Here is a 13,140-nt window from a genome sequence, read left to right as displayed (position 1 = left end):
ACAAAGTCTGTGGTAAATATTAGGAGTAGACCATTGCACAACTTCTGCCTGCAGGTGCCTTTCTGAATTGTCAAATTCCATATAGCTGCACACTGCTCCGATGCGTTTAACACGTTTCACTGCACTTTGGTTCTAACTGACTTTAACATTTCTGCAACCCATTACTGGTCATGTAATGTCATGTGTAAGTCCACTTAACTCATAGAAAAAGGAGGTCGAGCCAGCCTGAGCTGGGGCCTTTTCCGAAGTCACACAGGCTGCCTTTATAATAGATACGCCTTTAAACCCTTGGTCTGGTTGGCCAGAACTGACGAATCTGTATGGGGATAGAATGACAGTAAATAAAATCTTTCTGTCCCCATACTGCATGCACGTTGTGAGCAGCACATCCCATTTGCATGGGGTGATATGTTCACGACAAAGATTGTCGGTACATGTAAAGGAGCCTTTAGATTATAATCATTAAAGGGGTTTTTCAGGTTTTTAACACTGATTAACATATTCTTGGGATATGCCATCAATATTAGACTGGTGGGAATACAACTCTTCGCACCCTCACTGTTTTAATTGTTTAAAGGGACGTGGTGGTTCAAACGAGTACTGCAGCTCCTTTATTGTTTACACTGGGTTTCACACTAGTTTGTATTAGGGCAGGTGCAGACGACAATGTATTCTCTCATCTGAGAAAATCGGGTCAATTATAAAAAGCACACACTAATCAAACTCTGACCAGAGTGTGAACATAACGTGATCTGATTTTCACAGATGAGGAGAAGAAAGAGAAAAAATAATTCTCCATCTTCTCCATTCTGTTAGTCCATGGAAATTGGACTGTACTCAGATGTCATCCGAGAGCAGTCCGATGTTTTCCACAAACTCATTGACTTGCATGGCCGAGTGCGATCTGAATACACTATTCTACATATTTTCAAAAGTTGTCAGGTTGAGTTATGAATTGAGCCATTTCTTAATTATTTCGACCTCCTGAATTCAAACCTGACAATGAATATTCTTAGTTGGCTCTTGTGTCTATGTTATCAAAGAGTTTTCAGTTTACTGATACATATAACTAGCTTGGCTCGTGCAAAATTTTTGCACATTGGTCGTCGGGGGCGCAGGCAATTTCGGAAAAAGCAAGCTGGTCAAATGTAAATGTATTTCATGAGCTGATGAACACAGACAGGAATTTATATATACAAAAAAGAAAATAAACGATCACAAAAAATACAATAGAAATCATATGAATATGCAAAAATATTTATTGGGGTAAATGGGTACGAGGGAAGAGATTCCACCTAGTGGCACATGTGGAGATAGGACGCACAAAGTGACCAATATATCAATATCATAGCAGCTATATGACTAAATGAAAGCATACACAATAAATATACATGTATAGTATTAAGTACATAAATGTACATACATGATATATTGCACATAGCCCAATTAACAAAATTAGTTGTAGAAATAACGCACCCAATGTATTTAAGTAGAATTAACAGTAATATGCATAGTACCTAATGGGGAAGCAGGAACCGGTCACAGAGCATCCACCCCGATGCACGTTTCGGCGGTATAAGCCATTCTGTATATGCTTTTATCATTTTTATTTCCCAGATGTAGTACTTTGCATTTTTCCCTGTTAAAAACCATTCTGTTAGTTGCTGCCCACTGCTCCAGTTTATTTATATCTTTTTGAATCCTCTCTCTCTTCTCTAGTATTAGCTATCCCTCCTAGCTTTGTGTCATCAGCAAATTTAATCAGTTTACCCTCAATTCCTTCATCTAAATAGTTGATAAAGATGTTGAACAATACAGGGCCCAGGACAGAGCCCTGTGGTACCCCACTTGAGACATTCTTCCAACTGGATGTGCAGCCATTTACGACCGCTCTTTGGGTCTGATCACTAAGCCAGTTATGAATCCACCTAACAGTTGCCTTGTCCATTCCATACCTAGTCATTTTTTCAATAAGGATTGTGTGAGATACTTTGTCAAATGCTTTGCTGAAGTCAAGATATACTATATCTACAGCATTTCCCTGATCCACCCAATCAGTGATTACATCATAGAAGGAAATTAAGTTAGTCTGACATGACTTATTAGTTACAGACCCATGCTGACTCTGTTTAATCACTTCATTCTTATTCAGGTACTGACATACAGGTTGTTTAATAATTTGCTCAAAGATCTTTCATGGTATAGAAGTCAGACTCACTGGCCTATAGTTGCCTGGGTCCACCTTCTTCCCCTTTTTGAAGATAGAAACAACATTTGCTCTTCTGCAGTCTTCTGGGACTTCTGCTGTTCTCCAAGAATTTTCAAAGATTATGGAGAGGGGTTCAAAAATTTCTTCTGCTATCTCCTTCAGTACTCTGGGGTGTAATTCATCTGGACCTGGAGACTTCAATTCATTTAAGTTAGCTAAGTGTTTCCTCACTATCTTTCTGTTTATAGATATCCTGGATTCTTCTATTCCCTTAATAGGACAGTGAAGAACAGTTGATGTTACATTTCCAGATGCAAAATGTCATGATCCAGGATGGGGTTTCGCTTTGGCCCGTCCTGATCAGACTGGGGGTTAATTGTTCCGCCTCTCTCTGGCAGAGGGCGGCTATTTAATGCTCACTGGACCTAGGTCCGGTGTCAGTTATACTCCTGCCCTCGGCTGAGTTAGTTGACCTTGTGCGTATGTGTGCCTTGTGCCTGATATCTTGCTTGCTTGTTTGGTCTTGATCCGGTTCTGTCCCTGTTACGAGTTCTGCCTGTCCCTCTTGTATTGCGCTACCTCTCGTGTATGACTCTCTGCTTGTGACCCGACTTCTCTCTGCTCGTCCCCTTAGTACCATGTCGCCCTCTTGTGTATGACCTTTGGTTTTGTCTGACTACCCGTCTGTTTGTCCCTCCTATGCCTCGTTTGCCCGCACTGTGTGTGACCTTCGTTTTGCCTGACTCTGAGTTGTTGTATGGTGTCCTGTCATCTCTGAAAGCAGGACGCTAAGCCCCTCCCCCTTGCAGTCACTTGACCATAGGTCCTGTGCCAGCTTGCTAACTTCAGTGTCCTCAGGTCCTGTGCATCTTTACTTTCTGGCGCTGACAGGATCCTGACACCGATAGTTTGAAGCACGCATTGTCACCTCTGCTGCCCTGCTCCACAGGTATCTTTTAGCATTGTTTCTGTACTCAGGACATGCATACTGGCTCAGTGAGCAAGTGTAGTGCGGTGTTCCTGACATTATAACTGACCATTACCATTTTCTTTTCTCTGCTCCCCTTATCCTGTGTATGTGATGGATCCTATGCACGCTCTTTCTGAGCAGGTAAAGCACCTGACTCAGATGTCTCAGAAACTCATTGGAGAACAACAAGTCCTGGCTCAGTCTCAGCAGCTGATCGCTGACACTGTGCAGGGGGTATTCTGATCGAGGGCTCGGGATGTTACATTAGTTCCCCTGAGTGTCCGGTTAAGTTACCGGATACCTTTTCTGGAGATAAAAAGAAGTTCAGAGTTTTCAAGGAGGGCTGTAAGCTTTTTTTTTTCATTGAGACCACACTCTTCTGGGGATGAAGGTCAGAGAGTGGGGGTCATTATGTCTCTGTTAAGGGGAGCTCCCCAGGCTTGGGCTTTCTCCCTTTCGACCACGGCCCCTGAGCGAATGAATGTGGATGCATTTTTTGAGGCCCTGGGGCATATTTATGATGAGCCTGATCAGATACGTATGGCTGAGGACATGGTGATGAGTGTGTGCCAGGGGAAGCACTCAGCCGAGTGGTTTTGTTCAGAGTTCAGGCGCTGGGCTGCTGAGGTCTGCTGGAATGATGCCGCCCTCCGGGGTTTGTTCCGTAGAGGCCTGTCTGAACATCTGAAAGACGCCTTGGCTCTCCACCCTCTGCCTGATTCCTTGGAGGAGGCTATGACACAGGCCGTCCGAATGGATCACAGGCTACGGGCGAGGGCAGTGATGCAAATTGAGACACCGTTATTCTCCCAAAGAAGGGGAGCCTGTCCTACATTGGAAACCATGGAGATGGGAACCATCGACCTCAAAGGGAACGAAAGGAGACAACGGCGCGTGGGAAAATGTTGTTTTCACTGTGGCGATGCTGGACATTGGAAAAAGGATTGCCACTCCCGTCCACTAACCAACAAGCGACTGAGCCCGGGTGATTGTCGTGGAGGTCACCCAGGCTCTCAGGTACCCTTTTCTGCCTTTTCAAAAATGCTGTTGCAAGTGGAACTTTGTTGTGGGAGTGTCTCTACATCCACTTCGTGGATTGCGGATCATCATTGAACTTTATTGACTCTGACTTGGTGGTCTTGTGTAAGTTAGGGACAGTTAGGTTGGAGACTCCTATTCACATTGTTGCCATTGACAAAGCACCACTGGTTAAGAATAATGTTATGTTTCGTACTGAAGAGTTTCTCCTTAAAGTGAGTTCCTTACACCAGGAACACATTTCATGTTTTGTGATGGACAACCTGCCTGCGGGACTGGTGTTGGGGTTCCCCTGGTTACAATTGCATAATCCTGTGATTAATTGGGAATCTCGGGACATTGTTAAATGGGGTCCCTATTGTTCTGAAAAATGTCGTTATGGTGTCTGTGTCTTCCGTGGGTCTGGAAGGTATTCCGGAGTGCTTGAAAGACTATACAGACGTTTTCTCCGAAAAAGGGGCTGAGGTTTTACCACCACACCGCCCATTTGATTGTGCCGTTGACCTGGTTCCAGGTGCTAAATTGCCCAAAGCCCGCTTGTATAACCTTTCGGGTCCAGATCGGGCCGCGATGAAAGAATATATTTCCGAGAGTCTCCGTAAGGGACACATTCGTCCTTCTGTTTCTCCCGTGGAGGCGGGGTTCTTTTTTGTAAAGAAAAAAGACGGTGGTTTACGACCATGCCTCGATTTTCGTGAGTTAAATAAGATAACTGTGAGGAATATGTATCCCCTTCCACTTATTCCTGATTTATACAACCAGTTGTCCGGAGCTAAGTGGTTTTCAAAGTTAGATCTACGGGGAGCGTATAACCTTATCCGAGTCCGGGACGGAGATGAGTGGAAAACCGCTTTTCTCACTACTGAAGGGTGGTTTGAAAATTTGGTCATGCCTTTCTGCCTGACCAATGCTCCAGCGGTTTTCCAAAATTTCATTAATCATGTGTTCTCTGATTTCATTGGACGTTTTATGGTGGTATATTTGGATGACATATTGATCTACTCTCCTGATAAACAGGCTCACATTGCTCATGTTAGGGCAGTTCTCCAAAGGCTCCGGGAGAACTGTCTCTTTGCTAAATTAGAAAAATGCTTATTTTTCGTCCAAGAACTGTCTTTTCTGGGGTTCATTGTGTCTGCTGAAGGGTATCGCATGGATCCTAATAAGGTGCAGGCCATTGTCGAGTGGGTTCAACCTTGTGATTTGAAGGCTCTGCAGCGCTTCCTAGGATTCGCCAATTACTACCGTAAATTTATAAGGGGGTTCTCACAAGTGGTTAAACACCTCACAGACATAACTCAAGGGGGCCGATATCAAGAATTGGTCAACTGCAGCGGTAGTGGCGTTTCAGTTTTTAAAAAAATGTTTCATGTCTGCCCCGCTTCTTATTCAACCGGAACCGTCTGAACCATTTATTGTTGAGGTAGATGCCTCAGAGGTGGGGGTGGTATTGTCCCAGGGGGACCCACCTCTTTGACCAATTTGAGACCTTGCGCCTTTTTCTCGAAGAAGTTCTCCCCTGCGGAGAGAAACTATGATGTGGGGAATCGAGAACTTCTGGCCGTAAAGTTGGCCTTTGAAGAATGGAGGCATTTTTTGGATGGTGCTGTCCACCCTATAACCGTAATTATGGACCACAAAAACCTAGCTTACATTGAGTCAGCCAAAAGGTTGACTCCCAGATAGGCTAGATGGTCACTTTTTTTTTCCCGATTCAACTTCTCGATCACTTTTCGGCCAGGATCTAAAAATGTCAGAGCGGATGCCTTGTCACGCAGTCTAGATCCGGTGTCCCCCCCGGAACCTCCATCCTCCATTCTTCAGCCTGGGGTGGTGGTGGCGGCAGATATTTCTAATATGTTGGAACGGGAGATTCGGGAAGCTCAGTCTCTTGCACCTCCGACTAAGCCTGTGGATAAACTTTTCGTGCCAGCTCAGTTTCGCCTCAAGGTCCTCCGGGAGTTCCATGACTCAGTTCTGGGTGGACATCCAGGGATCTCGGCTACCCGGAAGGCTATTGCTAGTGTATTCTGGTGGTCTTCTTTAGCCTCTGATGTTGGGGACTATGTGTCTGCATGTGATGTTTGTGCTCATGCAAAAAAAAACCCATAACCGGCCGGCCGGGGAATTGGTACCACTGCCAACTCCTGAGAGACCATGGACGCATTTGTCCATGGATTTTATCACCAACCTTCCCCCCTCCAAGGGTAATACCATCGTTTGGGTTGTGGTGGACAGGTTTAATAAGCAGGCACATTTTGTACCTTTGGCAGCTCTACCTAATGCGGAAACATTGTCCAGATTGTTTCATCTGATTTGAGTTCACAACTTTTCCCATCCACATCACCTTCTCACCCCTAGGTCATATATTACTCTTTTCATTTCTTTTATTTTCTATGTTTATTTAAGTTTGGACTCCTACATAATTTAAATGCTATATGTCTATGTATATGATTTGCAATAATACTGTTCGTTTATATCTGATTCCATATATCAACTGCCCAGCCTTTTTATTTACAGCACACTGCACCTCCCCCCCAAATGCGTGTGTCCCATTCAGAGCCACAGCAGCCTCTGCGTGGCTTCATTAGATTTTTTCTGACTGCGCTTTACTGCGCATGTGTTGACAGCCAGCGCCATTTTCTTGGTGGGGATCACTGTGAGACACCACGGCCGTGCTCCAATGCGCACGCGCCGGCGTCTGACGTCACTTCCGGTCACATGACCGGACCAGACAGAATAAAAAGTACAACCTGCGATTCAGCGTCCACTCACTGCTCTGGCACCACTGTGCAGACTTCTTACTTCACTGCGCCACCAATAATTGTAAGTACCGTCCCATAGGGACCACCGCTGTACCACCAACTTGAATATGGTCCCAACCCAGGACCACCGCTGTACCACCAACTTGAATATGGTCCCAACCCAGGACCACCAATCCTGCCATATCCCTAATGTACCCCTTCTCCTTCATTTAGCTGTGGCATATTCACCAGTCCACCACCTCCTCAAGGAACAGGATTTATCGGCAACTCTGGTATATTTCTTTGTTTTCCCTAAATAGAATGTAGCTTTTGTCTGGACGGCTAGATACCTAGGCATATCTTTATAGACGCTGGTTAATCTTTCCTATCCATCCGTCCTCCAGACACCAAGTTCAATACTTGATCTATTTTCAATTTTTATTTTTTATTTTTAATTTTTATTTTTCATTTTTTACTTTATTTATGTTACCCTAACGATATGTTCATCTATCCCTACTTACAGAATATGCTATCAACTCATTTATGCCTAGCAGTGACACTACCGATTTGGTGAAAACAGACCCTACATTCAATTGAAAAGGGTATGACCACGCTCCTCCATGTTGTTCCATACAGTTTCTTATCTACCGCGTTATCTCTCATTCTCACGTGTTTAATGTCTCCACATCCTCCCAAGTAATTCTAGTGCTTATATTCCATGCTTTCTGGATACTATGTGTATATATTTTGTATAAAGTGTACATTTTTTGATATTTTTATGTATGTATTTTATTACAGCGACTTTGTGATAAAGGCCGATGTGGCCGAAACGTTGTTAGATGTCGCTTCCTCACCGTCAAGCAATAAATTTACTTCACCTTAAGCATAACCAGCGTGTGCAGTGACTCTATATTGTTTATGCAATCCTGGGACTATCCGTTCCTTTTCACTGGCACCGCGAACTCAAACTCTCTGGCCGAGTGCTTACCATCTACATTATCCAGATTGTTTGTTGAGCATGTGGTGCGGTTGCATGGGGCACCCTTGAATGTGGTGTCTGATAGAGGAGTGCAGTTTGTTTCCAGATTTTGGAGGGCTTTTTGTAAGAGGTTGGGTATTGGTCTGTCCTTTTCATCCACTTATCATCCTGAGACTAATGGGCAGACCGAACGGACCAATCAGTCTCTGGAGCAAATTCTGCATTGCTTGACCTCGGACCGACAAGATGATTGGTGCTCTGTGTTACCGGTGGCTGAGTTTGCATTTAACAACCGCGTTAACCAGTCTACGGGTACATCTCCTTTTTTCTGCAATTATGGGTTTCATCCTCATTTTGGAGAATTTTCCCGTTTGAATTCTGGGTGTCCTGGGGCGGATGAGACGATCCAGCGGTTGGGGGAGGTATGGCGGGAGGTCCAGAGTAACATTACGAAGGCCCAGGACAAATTTAAATTTTTTTGCGGACAAAAAACGATCCGCGTGACCGGTGTTTCAGATTGCGGATAAGGTATGGTTGTCCACCAAGAATATAAGGCTCAAGGTCCCCTCTGCGAAACTTGGACCCAAGTTTATAGGTCCCTATGAAATTACCGAAGCAGTTAACTCGGTGGCTTTTCGGTTGCGTCTCCCGCCATCTCTGCGGATCCCAAATGTTTTCTATAGGGCCCTTTTGAAACCTGTGAGGTCCGATAAGGAGGGATCATCAGCTTCCCCACCACCGGTTTTGGTAGACGGGCAGTCGGAGTACGAGGTGGAACGAATTGTCGTCTTCAGGTTGGTCCGTCGTGCTCTTCAATATCTGGAACATTGGAAAGGCTACGGTCCTGAAGAACGGTCGTGGGTTCCTGCTCGATCAGTCCATGTGGATCGGTTGGTCCGGGCCTTTCACGCCAAGTACCCTGATAGACCTGGGGGTCCGGTGGCCCCCATTGAGAGGAGGGTACTGTCATGATCCAGGACGGGGTTTCGCTTTGGCCCGTCCTGACCAGACTGGGGGTTAATTGTTCCGCCTCTCTCTGGCAGAGAGCGGCTATTTAATGCTCACTGGACCTATATCCGGTGTCAGTTATACTCCTGCCCTCGGCTGAGTTAGTTGACCTTGTGCGTACGTGAGCCTTGTACCTGATATCTTGCTTGCTTGTTTGGTTTTGATCCGGTTCTGTCCCTGTTACGAGTTCTGCCTGTCCCTCTTGTACTGCGCTACCTCTCGTGTATGACTCTCTGCTTGTGACCCGACTTCTCTCTGCTCGTCCTCTTGGTACCACGTCGCCCTCTTGTGTATGACCTTTGGCTTTGTCTGACCACCCGTCTGTTTGTCCCTCCTGTGCCTCGTTTAACCCGTACTGTGTGTGACCTTCGTTTTGCCTGACTCTGAGTTGTTGTATGGTGTCCTGTCATATCTGAAAGCAGGATGCTAAGCCCCTCCCCCTTGCAGTCGTGCCAGCTTGCTAACTTCAGTGTCCTCAGGTCCTGTGCATCTTTACTTTCCGGCGCTGACAGGATCCTGACACCGATAGTTTGAAGCACGCATTGTCACCTCTGCTGCCCTGCTCCACAGGTATCTTTTAGCACTGTTTCTGTACTCAGGCCATGCGTACTGGCTCAGTGAGCAAGTGTAGTGCGGTGTTCCTGACACAAAATAGGAATTTAAAAGTTCGGCCTTCTCAACATCCTGTCTTACCATTTCATCATTTTTATCCTGTAAAAATCCTATAGCATCTTTGACTTTTCTTTTACTTTTTACATATCCCCAAAATCCTTTATTATTGCTTTTGACGTCTCTTGCAAGCCTCAATTCATTGTCAGCTTTAGATAATTTGATTTGTGCCCTGCAGGTTCTGCAGACAGCATTATATTCTTCTTTAGATATGCCTCCCTCTTTCCATTTTATAAACATTTCTTTCTTCCTTTTTAGCATGTGCTTAAGTTCTGTGTTCATCCATCCTGGTTTCCTTAAATGCTTCCTATTCTTCCCTCTTTTCGGAATTGTTAACAATTGTGCTTTGTGAATTTCATTTTTCAAGATTTCCCATCCTTCCTGGACATTTTTGTCTTTAAGGATATCCAGCCATTGGATCCCTCCAATTCTCTTTCTGAGTCCCTTAAAATCTGCAGTTCTGAAATCTAACCTTGACGTCTGGGCCTTCACAGGTCTTCCTCCTCTAGTTATCCAAAATTCTAAAATAGCATGGTCGCTACCTCCTAGGGTCCCATCCACTTTTACCTCCTCAACTATTTCCTCCCTGTTTATAAGGAATAGATCCAAGGTAGCAGATCCCCTTGTTGTCAGGAACACCGCACTGCACTTGCTCACTGAGCCAGTGCGCGTGTCCTGAGTACAAAAACAGTGCTCAAAGATATTTGTGGAGCAGGGCAGCAGCGGTGATGATGCGTGCTTCAGACGTGACTGCTGGGGGCGTGGCCTAAAATCCACAGAGCTAGGAGCTGCAGGGAGACTCCTAGAAAGGTAACTACGGGACAAGTTACCAAGGGGCATAGACAGGGATGTAAACCAGATCAAGCCGGGGTCAAAGCTCGAGATAGCAGGACAGTACCAAAGGGTTAACCAGAGCGGATAGTCAGGACGTAGCAATAGATCAGAAAACCAGAACGGGCAATAGACGGTACAAAAGGGGCAAACGGTAACGGAGTAACAATAGCCAAGCCAGGAGGTCAGAAGCAGAGAAGACAATAGTACCAAAACGTGAAACAGAGAACAGAGTGAAGGGACAGACCGGTTCATAAACGGGAATCAAACAAGCAATGCAGTTTACCAGCACACCAGGGGGTCAGAAACACAGCCAGAATAACAGTATAGCTGACAGGGAATCCTAGTCTGGAGTGAGTATAAATACCCCTCCCATATCCAAAGGGAGGCCAGCAAAATTAACCCTAAGAAACCAGGACATTAACCATGTTCTAACCATGACACTTGTTTTCTCCCCTACCTTTTGGAAGATAAAGTTGTCAGCAAGAGAGGATAAGAATTTCCTTGACCTGTTAGTTTTGCCTGAGAGAGATTCCCTACAAATGTCTGGATAGTTGAAATCTCCCATGACAACTATGTCATATTTTTTGGAGAACTTGGCCATTTGATGCATAAAGAGTTCATCCATATCTTCAGCTTGCACAGGCGGCCTGTAGTAAATGCCTACAATGGTGTCCTTTCCATTGTTCTGTCCTTGTATTCTTACCCAAACAGTTTCCACAGAACTCCCAGTCTCTGAAGCTTCAATCTCTGTGCAAATATATGCGTTTCTAACATACAATTCGACACCTCCTCCTCGTTTATCAAGTCTGTTTCTTGCAAATAAGTTGTATCCTTCTAGCCTTGTATTCCAATCATGTGTGTTGTCCCACCAAGTTTCAGTGATTCCAATTACATATTTCTTTTCCTGTGTTAGTAGTTCCATTTCTCCTTGTTTGTTGCTCATGCTTTGTGCATTAGTATAGAAACATTTTAGTTTGTGATTGGTTTCTCTTTCTCCGATATTTTCATTATTTAGATTTTTTTGTCTTTGTTCTTTCCTCCCATTTCTAATAGCAGAGTTCTCAATAGCATTTGTCAGGTGTATGGCTTTTTCTGGTCTTTTGCTTCCCTTCCCATGTTGTTCTAGTTTAAAGCTCTCCTTACAAGTGTAGCAAGGTGACTTCCAAATACTTGTTTTCCAGTCTTCGTAACGTGCACCCCATCTCTAGCAAGTAGTCCATTGTAAAGGTAATTCACTCCGTGATCCAGAAATCCAAATCGCTGCTGACGGCACCATCAACGTAGCCAGTTGTTCACCTGCAGAATCTTATTCCACCTCCTTGGTCAATGGCCATCCACTGGGAGGATGGAAGAGAAGACCACCTGCGTTCCCAGTTCTTTTACTTTCTTGCCTAAGTTTTCAAAGCCACTGCAGATGGTTTCCAGGTAGTTTCTTGCTGTGTCATTTGTCCCCACATGTATTAGCAGGAATGGGTAGTCATCTGTAGGTCTGAAGAGTCCTGATATCCTGTCAAACACATCTTTAATTTTTGCACCTGGAAGACAGCATATTTCTCTTGAGGTTATATCCGGTCTGCAGATAGCGGCCTCTGTTCCTCTCAACAGGGAATCCCCCATGACCACCACTCTCCGTTTCTTCTTCACAACATTTTTCTTTCTCCATCCAGAAGGATTCTGAAGGCGTACAAGGTTGCTGTTTGTGGGCAAAGTCTTATTCTGATGTATTTCTTCATCATTCGGCGTGGGAGCCTGGTACTGGTTCCTGAGGAGTATGGGTGCTGACTGCTTCCCGATCTTCCTGCTTCTCTGGGTCACATGCTTCCATTCCTCTGTTTCTTCAGGTGCACTTCAAATTACTTCTCTTTCTGTAACATGAAGAGATAATTCTGCTCTGTCTAAGAACTCTTCACCTTCCTTAATGATCTTCAACGTAGCTAACCTCTCTTCGAGATTTTGCAACTTTTCCTCCAACAGGGACACAAGCTTGCATTTGTGGCATGTGAAGTTTGGCTTTTCCACTGGTAAGTCTGTGAACATGTAGCAAGAAATGCAGCTCACCAAATGGCTCCTGGCATTTATAAAAGTAGGTGATGCAACTGTAATTAGGATTATGAGCTGAGTTGGCATTTTTTCATTGGTCACCCTAAGATGATAGAACACTGAAGATTCACTAGACTAAATAGATGATGTAACAGACATGCAAATTTATACATCATATTCATTTTCAGCACTACAAAATTAGTTTAGTTCAACTGTTTTCATCTCCAATTTGGCCTGTGAACAGTGATATCAGATAAATAGGAAAAAATTTGACATGTGCACGGCCCTTTAGACGAACATTGGTGCAAATTTGCTCTCATATGTTGTTGGATTGCACTTGGACCGAAAATACGGTTGTCTGCATGAGTCCTTACATCAAACTATTATTGGTGACTGTGCTTAAAAATTTAACTATTGTTCCAATTAATAATTTCTACAAATGCAGTCATTGAGTTATAATGTGTAAATCATATACAAACTTTACATTTATGAATGTTTACACTGATGCCAACCTAAAAACATGAAAAATTATAAAACTGGAGTTCAGGAGCACTGTATTTACATGGCGGAAATATATTGCTTTATAGCGACTGTGGCACTGCTCAGTCAGAGAAGGGGGTACCGTCATGATACAGGATGGGGTTTTTCT

At 44.3% G+C, this 13,140-nt stretch overlaps 1 protein-coding gene across 3 annotated transcripts in view; it reads right to left on the bottom strand.

Annotated features, from left to right (window-relative positions):
- Window positions 1-13,140, bottom strand: part of NCOA7 (nuclear receptor coactivator 7) — a 232,213-nt gene that overhangs the window by 162,695 nt on the left and 56,378 nt on the right. The window lies entirely within an intron of this gene.

This window comes from Dendrobates tinctorius, unplaced genomic scaffold (assembly GCF_039654945.1).
Source record: "Dendrobates tinctorius isolate UK_male_01 unplaced genomic scaffold, ASM3965494v1 ptg000046l, whole genome shotgun sequence".
Taxonomy (NCBI): domain Eukaryota; kingdom Metazoa; phylum Chordata; class Amphibia; order Anura; family Dendrobatidae; genus Dendrobates; species Dendrobates tinctorius.
Note: the sequence above shows the minus strand (reverse complement) of the source record. Positions and strands in the feature narration are given on the sequence as shown.